General features: G+C 45.9%; 1 non-coding gene across 1 annotated transcript; it reads left to right on the top strand.

The window, feature by feature from the left end:
* The first annotated feature begins 9316 nt into the window (after positions 1-9316).
* Positions 9317-9467, top strand: LOC136121771 (small nucleolar RNA SNORA36 family). Its single transcript, XR_010655782.1, has one exon. It is a non-coding gene; the product is annotated as a small nucleolar RNA SNORA36 family (small nucleolar RNA).
* The last annotated feature ends 10350 nt before the right edge of the window (positions 9468-19817 follow it).

Raw genomic sequence — 19817 nt, 5'->3', positions numbered from 1 at the left:
ACACAATCTCAGAGCAAACACGGACAAGCGTGGCATACTGTTGGACGAAGCAATGCAAGATGATTTTCAATGGCTTTTTACCACCATCAAGACCAAAACAGCCAGTTAGTCCTCATTGGCCCCCAGCCCTTTTTTGTGCTCCCCACAGCTTTCTTTTCTTATCCTGGCACCCCCCCCTCCCGCCGCAAAGCCTTGAGGCATTCAATGGTCTCCGCTAGAACCATCCAGGTGTGTCTCCCGCAAGAGTTCCATGCTCCAAAATGATCATTCCCACCCCCCAAATCACACTCTCTTTAAAATAGGTACGTTTCCAAAGCATTAGCCACAAATTTTAGTTATCCTGTTTAATAAATGCCAACAAATATGCACCGAGCATCTATTAGGTACAAGCCAAGAGTGTGTGTCTATGGCGGAAGGGAGTGCGTAAGATCCAGTCCCCGCCCTCGAGGGGGTGAAAATTCACTAGGGAGGCCAACCGGAGGATGCAAATAACTATAATTGCAGGGTAGAAGGTAGTAACTGCCACAAACAGCTCCAGCCAACAAGCTGCAGGATGCCGCAGGAGGAAACAATGAATTTCAGCTTAGTGAGGCTCAGGACAGGTTCAGTCACGAGGCAGCACTGGCCCCCCGGAGACGCATCTGTCCTTGGAAAGATTATATGAACTCCTGTGGCCCCCCAACTGGTGGGTTATCTTGAGTCCCTTGCCTATGCTGGGCTAACTACCGCAAGAAGGTTTAGCATCCTAACGTTTCTTTCCTGAAACGTGCCAGCTCCTTACCCAGGAGGATTATGCAGTCCCCTCCAGTTGGTGAAACAGATTAGGACACATGCGGCCGTGCACACGTCCCTGGGCCCACCCACTGAACTCCTGCCCACCCTCCAAGGTCTCAGCTCAATGTCACTTCCTCCGAGACATCTCGACCACTCTCTATCTACTGGTACCCTCTCCGCCTCCAGTCACGGCTATCTCATTTCAACAGGGAGATACACGCACTGGCACTGACGTTCTCATTCAGCTGTTCACTTCTTTTTTTTCATCTTTCTTTCTATTTATTTTTGGCTGCGTTGGGTCTTCGTTGCTGCACGCGGGCTTTCTCTAGTTGCGGTGAGCGGGGGCTACTCTTCATCGCGATGCGCGGGCTTCTCACTGCGGTGTCTTCTCTTGTCGCAGAGCACGGGCTCTAGGTGCGCGGGCTTCAGTCGTTGCAGCACGCGGGCTCAGTAGTTGTGGCTCGCGGGCTCTAGAGTGCAGGCTCAGTACTTGTGGCACACGGGCTTATGTGTTCCGCGGCATGTGGGATCTTCCCAGACCAGGGCTCGAAACCTTGTCCCCTGCACTGGCAGGCGGATTCTTATTAACCACTGCACCACCAGGGAAGTCCCTGTTCACTTTTTTAAAACTTAATATTGCAGGGAGGTCAGTGATGCAATGGATAAAAACTTAATATCTCCCCCATAGGAATAAAAACAGACAATGAATGCAGAGACTTTGCTCGTTCTGTTTGCCTATGTGTCCTCAGTGCCCGATAAATCACAGCATTCAGTTGAATGAATTAATGAATAATAGACTGATTCAACCTCATCTCCTCCTGCAGTCTCTTCATCTCCCTGGCTGGTTTGTTAGTTTTGGTGGTGTGGGATCAATGGTTTTAGAAAACATATAGGATGAATTTCACATTGATTTCATCTACTGAAAATACTCATATTTGGGTTCAGTATGGCAGCTGGCAAATCAGTATAGTTTCTCAGGCTTTGGTTCACGAGGGGACTTCTAAGCGTAGCACGTGACTTTTCAGGAAAACTGATACAATACACAGCACACCGGGACCATCATCCCCGCCCTCCACCCTCCTTTCTTTCAACAAACACTACTATGCATGTATTATGTGCCGGTCGGTGCAAGATACTAGAGATAAAAAGCTGAGCAACAAAATCGAGGGCTCTGCCCTGATGCAGCAAAGCCGAGGGGGAGGTACCGTCAGTTAGCAGCTGCGGTGAAATACAGAGGGACAAGGGCACCCGCCGGGGGGCTGGGCCTGGACCTGCGGCCAGTGGTCAGCGAAGGCTCGTCTGAGGAACACCTGTGCGGAATTCTAAGGGAGAAGTAGGAACACCCTGGGTGAGAGTGGGCAGTGGGGAATGTTGGCAAAGAGAGGTGCAGGCCAAGGCGAAGCAAGTTCAAAGGCCCAGAGGTGACAGCAAGCTTGGAACCAAAAGACATTTACCCTCCTCAGAGGCCACCGAGGGATTCGAGGCCAGGGACTCTTGGGCTTTCTTACTCAATACCAAGACCAGGAAAGCTTGGAGGCAGTGTGGGTCACCAGTGACACCTCAGGAAATGACTGCAGTGTAAGCTCCACAGGGGCAGGACTCTGCCGTTTCATTCACCGTCTGGGGGCGGGCCCAGCAACACAGCAGACTCTTAACAACCATTTCCTGAGTGAACAAGTGAAGTCCCCTGAAGGTGACCTCAGCCCTCTCCTCTGGTGTCACCAAGCCCCACAGAATCATAAGACCAAGAGGCATCTTGAGAGCCAGCTGGTCCACTTTGTCCCCTCCAGCCTGTCTGACCTGCCCTCAGACCTGCCAGAGATGACACCATCTTGTAGATTTTATAAAGTTAGTAGCAGCATGACTCGGAAAGTCATTTCTTGAAGTCATACACATACAGCCGAGGGACAGACGACTTGTCCGGTCACCTGGTGAGTCAGGGCAGGATGGAAAAGAGCAAGAACAAGGGTCCTCAATGACCAGCCGGCAGGTCGGGCGGCAAGGTCCCTCTGGCTCCCCTGCATTCTGTGTCACCTACTGAGACACCAAGGTGCCTCGCTTCCCAATCTGGTCCTGAAGATCGATGAGCCCACATGCCCCCAGCAGCACCTTCTCCCGTGGAAATTATATTTCCGGGTATATCTGGTGGTGAGATTTTTCAATCCGACTTTAGCTAATCTGCTGGTACCATGCGCTGGCTGGATGCTGCCATCCCTCTCAGGGAAGGCTACTGGGCCTGTGTAACCAAGGCTACTGGCCGGGCAGCTGTGAAGAACGGACATCACATCTGGCCTAAACCCACATCTAACCGCATACGTGATTCCACTTTGTAAAATGCTTACATCTCCATGAATGGAAATGTTAACAGAAATTATCTCTGGCTGATAGGATCATGGAGAATCTTTTAAAACTTTTTACTGCTGTTTATCTGTATTTTCTAATTTTTCTATCACTCCCTCATATTTCAGGATTTCTAAGGGGACTGACGGGCATCCTCTGCTTATCTGTTGAACTGATATAAGAGTAAAGCCCAAGTATTAACCCTTCATTTCCCAGAGTATGAGGCATGTGCCCCTATTGATACAGGAGAAATTCTGAGTGGTACTAAGACACCTTTCAGGACCACTGCTGAGAGAAAGGGTGTAACCTTTGAAGCCTCCTTCAATCATTTTCACTATTCAAGGAGGAGGCTTTAGCTTGGTACAATTTTGCTTTCAACCCCCCTAGAAGAATTGTTGTTCTCTCTGTGTAACCAAAAGAGCTGAACAGGCAGGCAACAGCACCTAAGCAGAAGCCAGTGACTGCTGTCCTTTGACTGTATTTGTCTTTACGACTGCCTTCCATTTATGGGATGTTTTTGCAATTACACTAGAGAGATAAAGCTTCCTTTAAATAAGGAAACTGAACTTAAGTAAAACTGCACTTCAGTAATAAAATTTAAAAGTAAGGAATTTGGTAAGGGGATAATGGTCAGAGTGATGTAGGTGCACCCCTGTACTGAAGCCCAAGGACAGTGGTAGTAACCTCTGGTGAGGGTAAAACCACCCCAATGGACTATCAGTGCACAGCAGAACATCCCAATAGCTGGCTCCCCAAGGTTTTGATTTTTGTCTGTTTATCTTATCATTTCAATATAAAAACAAGAGCATGGAAATAATAAATGAGGAATTTGCTCAGATGGTGACCCAGGCAGATGGGGGACAACTTCAGAAGAGGATTCCAAGTTTGTCCAGATAAGTCCTGCTGGAAGACTGATGGAAGGAGGAGGCTCCTAAGAGCAGATAGAATTTCTTTGTAATGTTTGCCCTGAGGAAAGAGGCCCTTCCACAGGAAGAAGGTCAAGTCCGGTCTATTTTTATAAGAGCATTTCAAGTGGTTAGTGGACTTATTTCCTGTGGTTCCCAGGAATTCTGCAGCAGGCTCTCAGAAGGATGCTGGTGATAGGGAGCAGGGACTTGATGAGTGAGAATCAATAATTATCTCTATATTTGCTTCTCTTTTTCTATAAAAATAATCCAGAGGAAAAACACTTGCTTTAGAAGAGCAAAGTTCATGACAACAGAGAGCAGAATGCGACATAAAAGTGTCCCATTGTTCCTCAGTGTGTGGCAGAGTCTTTAGGTCAAGATTTTGCAAGCTGAAGACTGATTTACTCACTCATTCCCTTCCCTCCCTCATTTACTCAAGAAAGGGTTGAGCAACTCCTCTGTGCCCGGCATGGTTTAGAGGCTGGGGAGAAGGTGGTGAATAAGCATGACTCTGTCCTCCAGAAGCTTACAGGCGAGTGGGGGAGAAAGACATCAAGCAAGTAAACACATGGATGGACGTACAATGAAATTACAAATGATGGGAAGTGTTGAAAAGGGAAAGAACAAGAGGCAACAGAAGAGATTAAGAGAGGCAGAGAGGGCCAGAACTTAGACCAGGAGGTCAGGGAAGACCTCTGAGGAGGTGACACATCAGCCGCCATCTGCGAGGCGGAAAGAGGTCGGGAAGGGCGTTGCTGGAGAACCATGTGTACGAAGGCAGCCATGTGGAGGAGACCACCATGGACTCAAGGATCTAAGAGAAGACAGGAGTGCATGGAACATAACAGGCAAAGGGAGGGAGGAATGGGAGGTCAGGCCAGGTCACAGGGTCTCAGGCCATGGTAAGAGTCTGGGTTTTACTTCATGGAAGTAGAAAGCCACAGAAGGTTTTAAGCCAGGGAGTGATCATCTGATATAGGTTTTAAGAAATCTGATTCTGTGTATAGAAATGACTGGAGGGGGCCAAGAACAAAAGAGGGGACTACTTTACAAGTTAAGACAGGAGCTGGTGGTGCATTGGACTGGGTATTGACAGTGGACGATAAGAACATAAATTCAATAGCCCTTAACTAGAGTCAAAGGGCTTGATCATGAGAGCTTAGAGAGGTTGACTAGCTAACAGGGCTGGGACCAGGGTGGGAAGAGGGAGGCACTTTGCTTCAGGTCCAAAATTTACTCAGAAATCAAGAGAAATACTATTTTAATGCAAGGTTTTTAAAAAATCAAATTTAATGCAGAAAAGCCCATGCTGAACAAAATATCAAATTTCTTTAAAAAAAAAAAAAAAAAGGATCAGGGCTTCCCTGGTGGCGCAGTGGTTGAGAGTCCGCCTGCTGATGCAGGGGACACGAGTTCGTGCCCCAGTCCGGGAAGATCCCACGTGCCGCGGAGCGGCTGGGCCCGTGAGCCATGGCCGCTGAGCCTGCGCGTCTGGGGCCTGTGCTCCACAATGGGAGAGGCCACAACAGTGAGAGGCCCGCGTACCGCAAAAAAAAAAAAAAAAAGGATCAGTAACAGTGCTGTGCTAAGCCATATAAGGAAGCTGAGGCAAAAGGGAAAAATGAGTAACTGATCCTGTCTTTATGTAAAAGTTTGACATTTTGTTCATTTCCTCATTCTTGTCCTGTCTAGCTGACCGTCCCCACCTGTACCACAAGAAGCCACCATGTAACCCTCTGCTCTGAAGTAGATATTATGGAAAGAAAACTAATGACATAAATCATCACAAGCTCCCTGATGGTTTAGACAGTATCCCTTCTCCTTACTCTGGAGATTCAGACAGAAGGTGCAAAATAGTTGCTTCATAAATATTTCTGATGGAAGTGTTAATGGCTAAAATTTATCAGGCTCTTAACATGTTAGATACTTTGCCAAAAACTGTTAAGTACAATTATCTCATTTAATTCTCACAACAATTCTGAGGTAGGTATATTATTACCCCTGTTTTACGTATACTTGATAGGCATTTAATAAATATAGGAAGAAAGGAAGGATGAATAGATAGAAAGGAAAATAAGAGAAAGGAAAAGTGATGGGCCTTCCACTATTTCTTCAAAGTCCTATAGGAATAACTAGTGACTCCAAGTCTGGCAAACACTATTCTCTAAAAAGTGCTACTCACCTTGCTTAAAAGGATTGGTAGAGCAAGGAAGCTAACCTTAAATATCACCTTCTTCCACAGGGAATATTTTTGATAAGTTGGGGTTTTTTTACACCTTTTCCCAACAGCTTTTCTCAGAACACATTTCTTGAATTCATTCATTCCATATATTTACTGAGCAATTACTATGCATCAGGCACAGATCTAGGTGCTGACAATACCAAGTGAGCCAAAGGAACCTGATCTGGGCCCTCCTGAGGCTTCCATTAGAGAGAGAGAGAGAGAGACAGAGAGAGAATGTGTGTGAGACAGTAACAAGTAAGCAAATACATAAATAAAATCATAAATTATCATAAATGTTACACAATAAACACATTTGGGTCAAACACATAGGGAAGGGATGGGACCTCCCCTAGACAGGGTGGGCTCAACATAAGTAGACTCAGGGAGGCTCCCAACAGTCATGCTGCCAAATAATGCTGTTAGAACTTTTGCAAATCAGATCAACCAAGCTCCCTATGGAATGTGAAACTTGACAACCTAATGACCTGCTCCTATGCAGAACGGTTTTGAAAAGCAACACCCGTTTATCTATTTTCTGTACAAACAAATCCATAGAAAAGTTATTCACACCATCAAGGGTTTAGGAATACAGTATCATGAAAACATTAGGAAGTGTTCTTCCTTCTGACCGCCCCACCCCATGGGCCCACCTAAATGTCTAGATTTATCGAATTCCAGAGGAGCCCCTTGAACATGACAATGTCAAGGAACCAAGGAAGGTAGGCTCCTTGAAAGTCAAGAGGAATTATGTGCAAAAAGATGGCAGCCCAGAGAAGTAAGAAGTTTCTCTGACATTTCTCCTTACTTCTTGTTGCCTAATCTGCTTTCAAAGGCCGATAACGTAGAAGTGCTCCATTTTTCAAACCACTCCACCCAACGTAATGGTGCTTTGATCTCTAAAACATGAGAGAGGAGCAGTGGGTGGTGGAGGATATTAATGGCTTTGAAAGGTCAGTTAGAAGAAAAGAAATAAACAAGGAGAGAAACCATGAAGAGCAGAAGGGATGAGGGCAAACCATGCTTCCAGCTACCTGCCAAAATTAAAGACAACTCCCGTGAGGCCATGTTTGACATATGAGTGTACTGTCCTCATTATTGGTCCCGGGCTACCATTGTGATTTTTCTGATAAATGGCATCTTGACTGCAATGTGCACATCCCTGGAGACGCTAGATACCAGGGGCAGATTTATCTCTTAGTTGAGCTTCTTGGATAGAAGATTTCAACTCACTTCCAAGCTCTTTCACCCCTTATCAAACACCAGTCATTTCCCGGGGCCTTCAGTGGTGATGCTCTCTTGCTCCATCTCCTTCCCATAAAGCCCACCTGGTTCCTGCCAATAGCCAAGCTGCGTGTGGACCTGTGTGTGGAATACCAGTGACAGTGACCTGGTCACAGGACCCGAGAGCTATCAGATGTGCTGAAACAGGGCAAACAGTGCAAACTGAAGACTGGTCCATTTTGGACTTTTCACGTGGGATCAAAGAGAATTGGCAAGTGAAAGGAACCTGTAAAAATAGCCAAAGTCCTTAAAAAGAAATAATGCAGAAGGAAACAAGTTTTATATGTCCTGATACAGGCTCTGCAAAAACTAGGCCCTGGAAGGCTGGCGTTGGGGTGGGGGATTCTTTTCTTCCTGCCCTTGGGCTGTGACACCCACTGGGTCCCTTTGGGAATCCTGGGCCCCCCTCCCCCGCCCACTTCCTGCATGGTGCTGGAAGCCTCTGCAGGAACGTAGCTCTTGGGGCACAGCTGGGGCCTCCGTGGCCCGCTTTCAAGATCCAGAATAGACTCTGACATGTGAAACGAGTTCCATGGGGTTTACAGTTCCTCCTTCGCATCCAAGCACCTTACAACACAAAACCGCAAGCCAGGACTGCTAACTCTTTTTCCAGAGATGCTTGGATATCTCTCTCTGGCAGAAATGGGAGTTCTGTCTTTTTTATTTTTGAATGTTTTGAGCGAGCATGGGGCCCTTGGAAACGAGGCTGCCCCATGGAGAGGCAGCAGGATAAACTGATGTCTTGGGACTGGGGTTTTATTCTTGGCTAAGCCACAGATTTGCTTTGATAAGCCGGCAGCCTCTGGGCGACCCGGTTCTCTTGGCTAAAGAAAAAGGAGAGCCATTCATCCATCCGGTATAACAGAAGAAAGAGCAAATACGAAATGATTATCAAGTACCTAACGTAGAGTCTATACAACAGACACCCCAAGATGCTTGTTTACTCATATAAAATGCTTTGTGAAACCCCAAGTGTTATAAAAATGTAAATAATCAACACGCTAAAACATAGGCTCTTATTAATAACACTCATGATACCTTTTATTTCCAAAGCACTCACTACATTGCAAGGCCCTTCCCAGGCCTCACTCTACTCCTTCCTCATGGCCCCATGATGGGATCGGTCCTCGTAACAGCTTCCTTTTACAGATGAAGATCAGAGAGATTAAATGACTTGCCTGGTCATGCAAGTAGTTAAAGATGCAGGAGAAACCAAAAGCCGTGTCTATGAGAACTTCCCTTTTTCATGGCCTTTCCAACCCAGTCAAGAAGGAAGATCTTTTACTCAGTTTGCCCAGTGGCCTCTGGCCTCACCCCAGCCCCTTTAAAAGCAAAGGCAAATGACCCTGCTGTGACAAAAGTCAAGACGGACTTGGCCAACACTGGGTCATTTTGGGGAAGCATCACAGTGACGATCAGGAAAGTGCTGGTGAGGGCCACTGTACCGCTGTGGAAGGCGACAGTCATGTGTCAAAGCAGAAACTTGCAAAGACTTCATTCAAGGAAAAGAAGTACCTCCTGCAGAACCCAGGCCATGGGGCTTTGTGACCTATGGAGGCTGGTGGAGTAAAACGAGCACAAAAACTAAGGAACACTCAGTCCAAGGGGCATTTTATTCTCTTTCCCACATTTCTTTGGCGATTCAAATCACAGACTCTGGAGTCAGAAAAGCCTCCCTTCAGCTCTCGGCTTTCACATTTATGTAGCTGTGTGACCTTAGACAAATTATCTGCAGCTCTCTGAGCCTTGGTGTCCTCAACTGCAAAATGCAGAATAAAAAAGCAATACCTTGAGTTCAGCTCAGGGCAGCTCCCCTGTTCTGTTAATTAAACTCTGAGACATCAAACTGGCTAGGGTGGATCACTGCACAGAAAATATTACTCTAAAAAAAAAAAAAAAAGAAAATATTACTCTACTCATTTACCTCCCAGCCTATAAAAACAAAGAAGGAAAAATAGCAGTGCCTGCCTAACAGAATTTCTTTGAGATTAATTAAAATAATGTATGTAACACAGAGAGATCAGCTCGATTCTTTGTGACCACCTCGAGGGGTGGGATAGGGAGGGTGGGAGGGAGGGAGGCGCAAGAGGGAAGGGATATGGAGATATATGTATACATATAGCTGATTCACTTTGTCATACAGCAGAAACTAACACAACATTGTAAAGCAATCATACTCCAGTAAAGTTATTAAATTAAAAAAAATAATGTATGTAAAGCACTTAAGACAGTACCTGGTACACAGTAAATGCTTGAGAAAAGGTCACTATTTCATTATTTATGGACACATTTTATTATTTATGGGTATGTCCATAGGAGGCTTTTGGGAAACATATGGTAGAGCAAGCCCTCAGTATTTCCAAAGAGATAACAAACACATGCTTCAAAAGACTGAGTTTGGAGAAGCCAGATTTTCTAGGTCAGGAGAGAAGAAAAAAAAAAAAAAGACTCAGCAAACAGACTCTCTTTCTATGAGCTGGAAGGTCTGCTGATTTCAAGAAAGGAATGTCCTTCCTGGGCTGGTTCTGGAGACTGTAACTTGCACAACAGATTCAAATGATTTTTGGAGACACATCAATAAGAGAAGGCTAGACTAAGGGGGCGAGGGCTGCCAGAGCCCCTGCAGAATCACTTTGCATTTGACTCGGAGCCCCAGGGCTTTAAAGCATCCGTCTGCAGGAAGGATATTTCCGTTGAAGATGTGTGCAGGTCTTCAGGATGACTAAGTGCGTGCAGGATGCTCTGGTCCGGGGTGTACCATTAAAGTTCAAACAGAACTGGGGCCCGCAGAGCACACCGCTGCACCAGGGAGCGCTCTGTTTTTCCTCTCGAATGAAGGCTGTTTTCTCTAAGCACTTAAGAGAATTCCTGACCTCCAACTAAATGAGGCTCTATGGGGAAAGTGTTTTAGGGGTGGATAAGCCAGACTGCAGAGAATTAAAGACCCATAATCAAGGGAAGGAATGAAGGATATTGGAGGAGAGTCTTCAGAATGTATATGTCTGCTCAGATTTTCTACTCTTCATTGAGGAGTTTGAGAGCTAAGACTGGGATTGAGCAGTTGGGTGATACAGCCCAGTTAGATGAACATCCCCCTACTTCCTGTCGGCTACACTCTGTCTAAGCATCTATGCCCCTCTTATCCGAAGCACAGCTTGATGACTCTGGTATGGGCCAAACTGTAAACTCCTTAAAGGCAGACACTGTGATTTCTACTACAGGTCCAGAATCCCTTATTTGAAAAGACTTGGGGCTAGATATGTCTCAGAATCCAGAATTTGGGGGATTTTAGAAAGGTAGTATGGTATGTATACTGTATATTACGGAACAACTCCAGTAGACGCTGGTCTAATAGCCTATAATCAAGCATGTCAGTACCTTTGAACCAGATTATATGAATATTAACACGAAGTAGAATAAATAAAGACTTTAAATAGTCTCAGGACAGTTTGGGTCAGGTTTTGCCACATTTGAGTTATGAAAGGACTTCTGGTTTTCAGAGTCTTTTGCATTTCAGAATTACAGATTAGGGATTTCAGGCCTTTCTTTTTCTTTTCCTTTTTTCCCCTTCTTTTCTTTTGTAAATTTCCAGGACATCTGCAGCGTCCTGCTCCTGGCAGGCGCTGAGTAGAAGTTGTCAATCAGAGTATAACATCTTTTTCTTTTAATATAAATTTATTTATTGGCTGAGTTGGGTCTCCGTTGCTGCGCACGGGCTTTCTCCAGTTGCGGCGAGCGGGGGTTACTCTTCGTTGCAGTGCGCGGGCTTCTCATTGCGGTGGCTTCTCTCGTTGCGGAGCACGGGCTCTAGGCGCGTGGGCTTCAGTAGTTGTGGCACGCGGGCTCAGCAGTTGTGGCTCGTGGGCTCTAGAGCGCAGGCTCAGTAGTTGTGATGCATGGGCTTAGATGCTCCACGGCATGTGGGATCTTCCCAGACCAGGGCTCAAACCCGTGTCCCCTGCATTGGCAGGCGGATTCTTAACCACTGCGCCATCAGGGAAGCCCGAGTATGACATCTTTCTCTCCCTGATATAATACCTGATTCTGGAAGCCAGGGAATAGTTTATTCTCAGTGACTTTGGGAGTTTTAAGGATTAGAAGGATCCTAAATTAAAGAACAGGAAACGAAGACTACTGACCCCATAGGTTCTCTGTCATCCTGGACGGGAACACACACAAACCCAAGAAATATACTGAGAACTGGTCACTAGTGTATCAGAGCACCTAAGCAAATGAGAAGAGAGAGCTTCACTGTACATCAGGGATAAGGAAAAATTCTACCCTATCACTTAGAAAATGATATTTTCAAATATCGCTCAAAGATCACTCAATGTTAAAAATCACGTTTGTTCAGTCCTAAGTCAATAGCACGGATGACTGGCAAAACTGAACAATAAGATATACAGAGGCTGATAAAATCAAGCTAACGTCTATTGAATGCTTACAAGTTTCCAAGTGCTGGGCTCTGCACTTTGCATGCATTATCTTTAAGACTTATGGAACTCTGTGCAACAGCTACAGTTTTGGGGCCCCATTCTGGAGATGAGGAAACTGAGGCTCTGAGGAATTTGCTAGTGAGTGTCCAGCCAGGACTCCAACCTGAGTTTAGCAGTCAGAGGGAAAAAGAAGGAAGGAAGGGAGGGAGGGAGGGAAGGAGGGAGGCAGAGAAAAGGAAGAATAGAGAGAGAAAGAAAAAAAAAAGCCTTGACTTAAAGCATTTGCCACTCTCTGTGGTATAAATACTCTCACTGGGGCCAATTTCAAGCCACTAATGTTTCAACAACTGGCTCGCAAAATTGGCTTTCCCAAACTTGTAGGAGCCACCCCCTACACACCACTGCCAAGTCCATCCCCCGGCCATGTCCATAGTTTACTGCTAACTTTGGAAGATGAGATTTCAGCTCATGGAACAGAACTGCCTTAGGAAGTGATTGCCCAAGCCAGTCAGCCATGACTCCATTCCTTCCTCAGACCTGGTGCAGATCACCAAGGGTGGAGCAGGAAGAAAAGAAAGAAGACACTCCCTTTCCTCACCAGAGGAATGAAGTGGGTCCCTGCCAACCTGACACTCTCTGGCAGAAATAACAACACCTGGAACATTTTTCCAGACCCTACCAACTTTCTCTTGGTCAGATAAGGAGGTCAGACTTGAGCCCAAAGGGTCTGACCCCTTCCTTTAGATCCTTTATTTCCTTAATATTTCCTTTGAAGAAGTAAGGAAGTATCTTCTACAAGATGGGAACCAGGTTTGGCCCTGCTTTTAACCCAGGGTAGGATATTCCAGCCCTAATTTGAACCCAGTTAAAATACATGTGTGCTCTTGGCTTAACTACTCTGTTAATACCTGTAGGACATCACCTTCTAATTAGGTGTGCTGATAATATGTTTCCATGAGAGTCTCCCGAGAAGGGATTGGCCTGGTATTTGATCAACAAACGTGCACAAGACACTGATGACGTGCAGCCACCTGCTAAGAGCTGGGTCTAGAAAGAAAAGGCACAGCGTCTGTTCAGGGCCTCAGAGACTAATGAAGGAGATAGTCAAGCAAATATAGTTAAATTATATTTATTCACGCTTCCAACAAATATCTATCAAATGCCCATTCAGTGCCAGGCATTTTACCAGGTACTAGGAGACCATGGTGAACAAGGCAGATTGGTTTGTACTGTCATGGAGCTGACAGCTCAGTCATGAAGAGAGACATGAATTAAATAATCACAAGAATGAAGGTGTAATTAGAAACTGAAGTAAGAGCTCTGAGGAAATGTTAGATGGTCCCCTGAGAACTAGAGGAACCTGATCCAATTAAGGGAAGTCAGGTAAGGCTTCCTTGAGGAACTGACAACTGAACTAAGACTGCAAGAAAAAGTAGGAGTTAACCAGGTGAGTGGGGTAAAGAGGAGGAGGAAAGGAACAGCGCTCCAGAGAGGGAACAGAGTAGGTAAAGGTCCTCAGGCAGGCGGGAATGCATGGTTTCAAGGAAGTGGAAGGCTAGTTTGGAGAGATGAGGAATGAGGCAGAGGAAGAGGCCGGGGCTGGTCCTCCCAGAGCCCCGCAGGCCTTGTTCTGGCCTTAGTCTTTATCCCAGAGCAACGGAAAACAATGAAGGCTTTAAGCAGGGAATATGCACAGCCATTACACCCAGTGCTGTGACAGAGTAAATGGAATGCTGCTATGAGAGCATTAGGGAATCAACTAATCTGAACTGGTGTGTGTGGAATGGAGGAAGAGTAGGGATGTCAGGGCTGGGGATGTGTCCAAGCAGGCTTCCTGGAGGAAGAAATATCTGCGACGAATTTCTGAAGGATGAGTATGACTTAGAAAGGCAACGGTGGAAGGGTGGAGGAAGGGGGAGAGACAGAACGTGGCTGGGTGAGTGTGAGGGTATGGGAGGACTCCAAGAAGAGCAGGCCAATAAGAGAAAAGGCAACAAGGTTAGGTGGAGACCAGATGAGGAAAGCCTTACAGGTCATGGTGGGGTCTGGGTTTTATCCTGACGGCAGCAGGGAACCCACTGACACAGTCAAACATCTTCAGCAGGAGAGGGATACTCATTTTCACATGTTAGAAGAGTCCCTGGCAGCAGGGTGGAAAGTGGACTGGAAGAGAGCAGTGCTGGAGCAGAGAGGCCGCTGCCGCCTGCCTCAGCAGCCCAGGAGAGAGAAGGTGTTGCACCTGCACTCAGGCAGCACAGTGAGAATGGAGTAGGGAGGGTGATGCTAGGAGACATTAAAGAGGGACAGATGAAAGGGCTTTGTCACCAGTGAGATGGGTGGGAGTGATTTCTACTCTAATCAAAGAATAGTCTCAACAAAATGATTTCTATTTGTGCTGAGTCTTGCCTTATGACCTTGTACATGGTCAATTTCTGTAAATGCTCCATGTGTCCTTGGGAAGAACGGTGTTGACTAATTGTGGGGTGCAGGGTTCTCTTACATGGTTCATTCCATTAAACATGTTAATTGTGTATTTCGATCTTCCACATCCTTAATATTTTCTTGTCTGTTTGCTCCATCATTTATGACAGAAATGTGTTAAAATCTCCCACCGTCACTATGAATTGGTCAACAACTTCTCTTTACGTATTTGTCAATTTTCACTTTATATATTTTGAGACTATGTCATTAAGTATACACGTTTAGCATTTTTATATCTTTCTGTTGAACTGATCCACTCTCCATTATGCAGTGATCCCTTTTATTCCTGATCATTCTTTTTGTCTTAGACCTACTTTATATGATATTAATATTGCCATACCAACTTTTAGTTTTTTGTTAACATCTGGTGTCTAGTTGTGTGTGTGTGTGTGTGTGTGTGTGTGTGTGTGTCTGTTTTTCATTCTTTTGCTTTTAACCTTTCTGTGTCCTCATGTTTTAAATGTGTCTCTTGTAGTCAGAGTGTAGATGGATTTTTTTAAAATCCAGTAGCTAGTAAATTTAGCCCATTTACATTTATTGTGATTATAAATGTATTTGAATTTATTTCTGCCACATAATTATGAGTAATTTTTAAAAACTTTTTTTTTTTTTTTTTTTTTTAATGCGTTACGCGGGCCTCTCACTGTTGTGGCCTCTCCCATTGCGGAGGACAGGCTCCGGACGTGCAGGCTCAGCGGCCATGGCTCACGGGCCCAGCCGCTCCGCGGCATGTGGGATCTTCCTGGACCGGGGCACGAACCCGTGTCCCCTGCATCGGCAGGCGGACTCTCAACCACTGCGCCACCAGGGAAGCCCTAAAAACATTTCTATTATTTTTCTCTTTTTTCTAGATTCCTTTGGATAAGTACAATTTTATTTATTTCACCTCTTTTCCCTTATCCCTACCAGTTGCTGACTGGAATTAATGCATTTTATTTCTTTTCCTTTAGTAGTTACCCTTAACGTTTAAACATGCATACTTGACTTATCAAATTCTAAGGTTAATTAATATCTCTAAGGCAGAGTTAAGGCTTTTGGGTGATTCCATTCAAAGACACAGGATCAAGGACTTAGGGCACATTTGAGACCAAAGGTGAGATCTGTTTTACATATGCTGGGTTTGAGGGCACATACCCAATTATCACCTTAACGGATGCCTACACATCTACCTTCAGTGGCTTAATATACTTTGCAAAATATCCTCCTTCATGGGTATTCTGCATTGCTTAAGCAGTGACAGGAGTTAAAAACAAAATTAAAAAAATAAACATCACTGTTTGCCTTCCTTTGATTCTTAGAACCATGTCTTCCCTTCTGACCTAGTCACCAGGGCCAAACTGAACACTAACGTGTCCTAGAAACAGCAAGCTTCACAAACATTCCTTCGATAACTGTCGATAAGCTGAGAACTGAGTCTGAAACAGTGACCTGGATTCTCTCTTACATAACGATGGCTTACCTTTGCCTCCTCCATCTTCTCTACTATGTTTGTGGCTTAAATGACGAGGGAGGAGGGGCTTAGCTAATTTCTGCCACATATGAGAGGGAAGGAGAAACTCTATTTCCATACCAACTGAAAAAATTATTTTAAATTAAGCATTCAATCGCAGCTGACCTAGAGCACATCAGGATTCAACTAGTTCAACAAAACCACTTACTTGTATCTCCTAGAGGTCAGGTCACAGTTGTAAACTTTCCAAGTAGTGTTATGAATACTGTGCCCAGTTAACCCTTCAGACAACTCTGAGGTAGGCAGGGTGGGGATGATTAGAGGAAACATCTCGGAAGGAACAAATGACTTGCCCAGGCTCCCAGAGCCAATCTGTGTGTAGCTGGGGCTGTACAGTGTTGCTCACTCTCCCACACTGAGAAGTGACTCCTGTATTCCTGCGTGAGAGCGTATACTTAACATCCTGTCCATGTGTCAGAGTTCAGGATCTCTTCCGGGGCTACAGCTAACAAAATATAGCAGGCTTAACATGGACGTTCCAATAGGCTTGGTGTTCCCCTCACTTTAGTGTCACTGGTAAGTCCAGAAAAATCTCCCCAGGTCCCCAAATCTCAGGGGGTTGGGCTTAGCACACCGCGATGACATGGAGTCCATTGGGCTTCGTCTTTTCCATCTCCCAACACACACACAGATAACCCCTTCCCCTGACAGCCGACAAAAAGATAATACTAACCACAAGCAGGGCTTATACATTATGCTCAATGCCTGATTTCACACAGTTAATGGATTCATTTGTTAGAGCAATTTGTGAAAATCCCCAAGGGCCTGGTAAGGCTGCTGCCTAATGGTTTTACCGCGTCATATACTTCCTTCATTCCTATCGTTTAACAATACTAGATTGGCGAGGAACTCTGGACCAACCACTGCTAAAAATATAGGTAAACTGTAAATAAAGCGAAGCGGGGGGAGGGGAATTCTGTGCCTCTGCAGTTCCCTTCACCAACAAAAAGAGATTTCTTTTTTTTGTATGTTTTGGCCGATTCATAATCCCACTGACACAGTCTATCGAATTCACATTGACACAAGGCTTATTTTCAGGCATCAGCAAGTCACCTTCAGGTTTCAGGCATGGATCTGAACTTGAGGGCGACGGGAGAAATCTGAAGTCAGTGCAGCCACACCATCACTGTCCCTCTTACTGGGGGGAGCAGGCAGAGATCAGAGGCATGGGCTTGTATAACCCCAGGCTGCAATGCAATCATGGGGGAGGGGATGCCCGCCGGCCTCTGACAGAAGGCCTTTAGCTTCATGGTTTACACACACATGAATGTGAGCATCAGTATAATTCTTGGCCAGAACTGATGCCTCCAACCTCGGCCAGTCTTTTGGTGCATCTGTTCCCTGCATCCCAGTGGGATGGAAGAAAGAATGTAAATGGGTAGAGCCAAATCCATACGCAACACGTAGAAACCAACTTAATGGAGACTCCCCACGGGTGCTGGATCTAGAAGGGAGGCTGTCCTCACCACGCAATTGCTGCACAACCAGGGCTAATGGGGACCTCCATTTGAGAAAATCCAGGGACGGCAAGAAACAGAATTCTGCCCATCTAAGATGGACAACACAAATGGCTCTTGGTACAGTGAAATGGCCACAACCACTATATGACTATTTTCTCCTATACCAAATTAAGTACTCAGTAAATGCTTGAAAACAAACAAACAAAAAAAGATGGAACAAAAAATATGGATTATCTCTTAGCTGTAATTTAAGGAAGAAGGATCACTGTTGTATGCTAATGAGAGGTGATGGGTGAAGATGCCCATGTTTGGAAGCACTAATCTGCTTTACATTGAGGGGATCCAGAATGGAGCGGAGGAGGAAGCGGAGGGAGAGGAAGATTGAAAGGCTGGGACGGAAAAGGACTGAGTACAGAGGCAATGAGAGAGAGTGAGAGAGACAGAGGTGGGCACAGAGGCTCAGAGGCTTGTGGATAAAGAGAGGGTTTTGGAAGAGAGAGTGAGGGTTTGGGAAGGAAATGCAAAGTGCTGTGCAAGGTGAACTCTGCAGTCTGCCCTATGAAACTGATGTATATGAAATTAATTTTCCATCTGTTATTGGACTATGTGAAAAGGGCCGGACAGAGTTTCACCATATGTGAAGGGGGTATTTGGAGTGGTCTGACTTTAAAGATAGTTTATATGGTGTATGCAAAACTCTCTTTGGGGGTCCTTGGAGGGACTTCAAACCACAGCCCTTGTGGCTGTAGACTGGGAGAGATGTACTAGACACATTAAAATGCCTAGAGCAGAGGAAACACATGCAGGCTTCCAACATGAACCCTAATTCCAAAGTCACCGGGACAAATCACCCAAATTGCTCCCTTGATTTCTGATGGAATTACCTTCTATGCAAGCAGCTCCGTGAGGCCGCTCCAAGGATGCGCGGATGGGAGTGTGAGAAATGCAGGAGGCTGGCTGGCCTTCCGTCAAGTTCACAGGGCTCCTAACACCTGGTGACTTGGGTTCTCTGGGAAATGAAGAGATGCATGGGGGCAAAAGCAGAGGCTGTGGGTGGTGACAGCCAATACCTGGGTCACAGATGAGTAACTTAATGAATGATCAGGTCGTGGGGGCAGATGTAGGTGCCAGGCAATGGGTAAAATCCCCACTTCTAATAACACTACTGCGGTACCAGTAAAGTCACTTCACCTTGTCATGGCGATTAAAGGCAAGTTCGGGCTTTCTTTCAACAGACCCCTTTTGAGGCTCACTTACTAGCTGTTGACCTCGGACAGGCCACTGAGCAGCTGTAAGCTTTGGTTTCACTTTATAAAAACATGAGGATAACATTAGCATCTGCCTCAAAGAATTATGGTGAGGGGGACAGGAGTTAACTTGCAGCCCACAATATGTTAATGATGGTCATTATTATGATAAGGCCACTTGATAATCAACGTGTACAATTAGCACCTACTCGCTCTTGTAAGGTGAAGTTCTCATGTTGGTTTCCCAGTCTCCTCTTCACCTCTTTCTTGTACAGTCCTTGTAGTCAGCACCAATTCATTCTCCTAAACGGTGGGGTAAGTAGATATTTTAAAATACTGAAGTTTATTGGCTTTGCTTTTTAGTCCTCAGCGGTGTCACGGATGCATTTTCACACTCAAAATATAAATTTGTATATAGTGGGTATACACAACATTAGAGGATTATAATAGGCAGCATGGTGGTTTCTGTGTCAACAGTAAGTACGTCTCATTAGAAAATAATCAGGAGGAAGATGGCCTTAGTCCTAGGAACAGACTACCGTCTTCCCTGTGTGATCTGACGATATACAGGAAGCTGTGGACCCAGACAATTGCTAGCAGAACCTTCAAAATGCTCCACCCCATAAACTGTCCTTTGGCAGTGACTGCCCTTTAAAAACCCCACTGATGGGGGCTTCCCTGGTGGCGCAGTGGTTGAGAGTTCTCCTGCCGATGCAGGGGACGCGGGTTTGTGCCCCGGTCCGGGAGGATCCCACATGCCGCGGAGCGGCTGGGCCCGTGAGCCATGGCCGCTGAGCCTGCGCGTCCGGAGCCTGTGCTCCGCAACGGGAGAGGCCACAGCAGTGAGAGGCCCGCGTACCGCAAAAAAAAAAAACAAACCGCAACACCTCCACGTGCCTTCTTCTGCAGCTCTGGTTCTGTTCCCACCAGTAAACCCAGAACTGTCCTTTACAAATTAACTGTTGGCTGCCTCGGAAATGCCCCTCACCGCCACCTACCCCGCCCCCGCCTTCCCCATGGGTCTCCCATGCCCAAGCTCCCGGGGCTATCTCCATACAAGGGCCTCAGCACCTGGCCAAAACAGCGGGAGGGTGGAGGGCACAACCTCAGTGCTGGCCTCTCGGCATTTGCGGGTTTCAGCCAGACCCTGAGTGTT

This window comes from Phocoena phocoena, chromosome 3 (genome assembly GCF_963924675.1).
Source record: "Phocoena phocoena chromosome 3, mPhoPho1.1, whole genome shotgun sequence".
In the NCBI taxonomy this organism is placed as follows: domain Eukaryota; kingdom Metazoa; phylum Chordata; class Mammalia; order Artiodactyla; family Phocoenidae; genus Phocoena; species Phocoena phocoena.
This window is presented reverse-complemented; position numbering and strand designations above follow the sequence as displayed.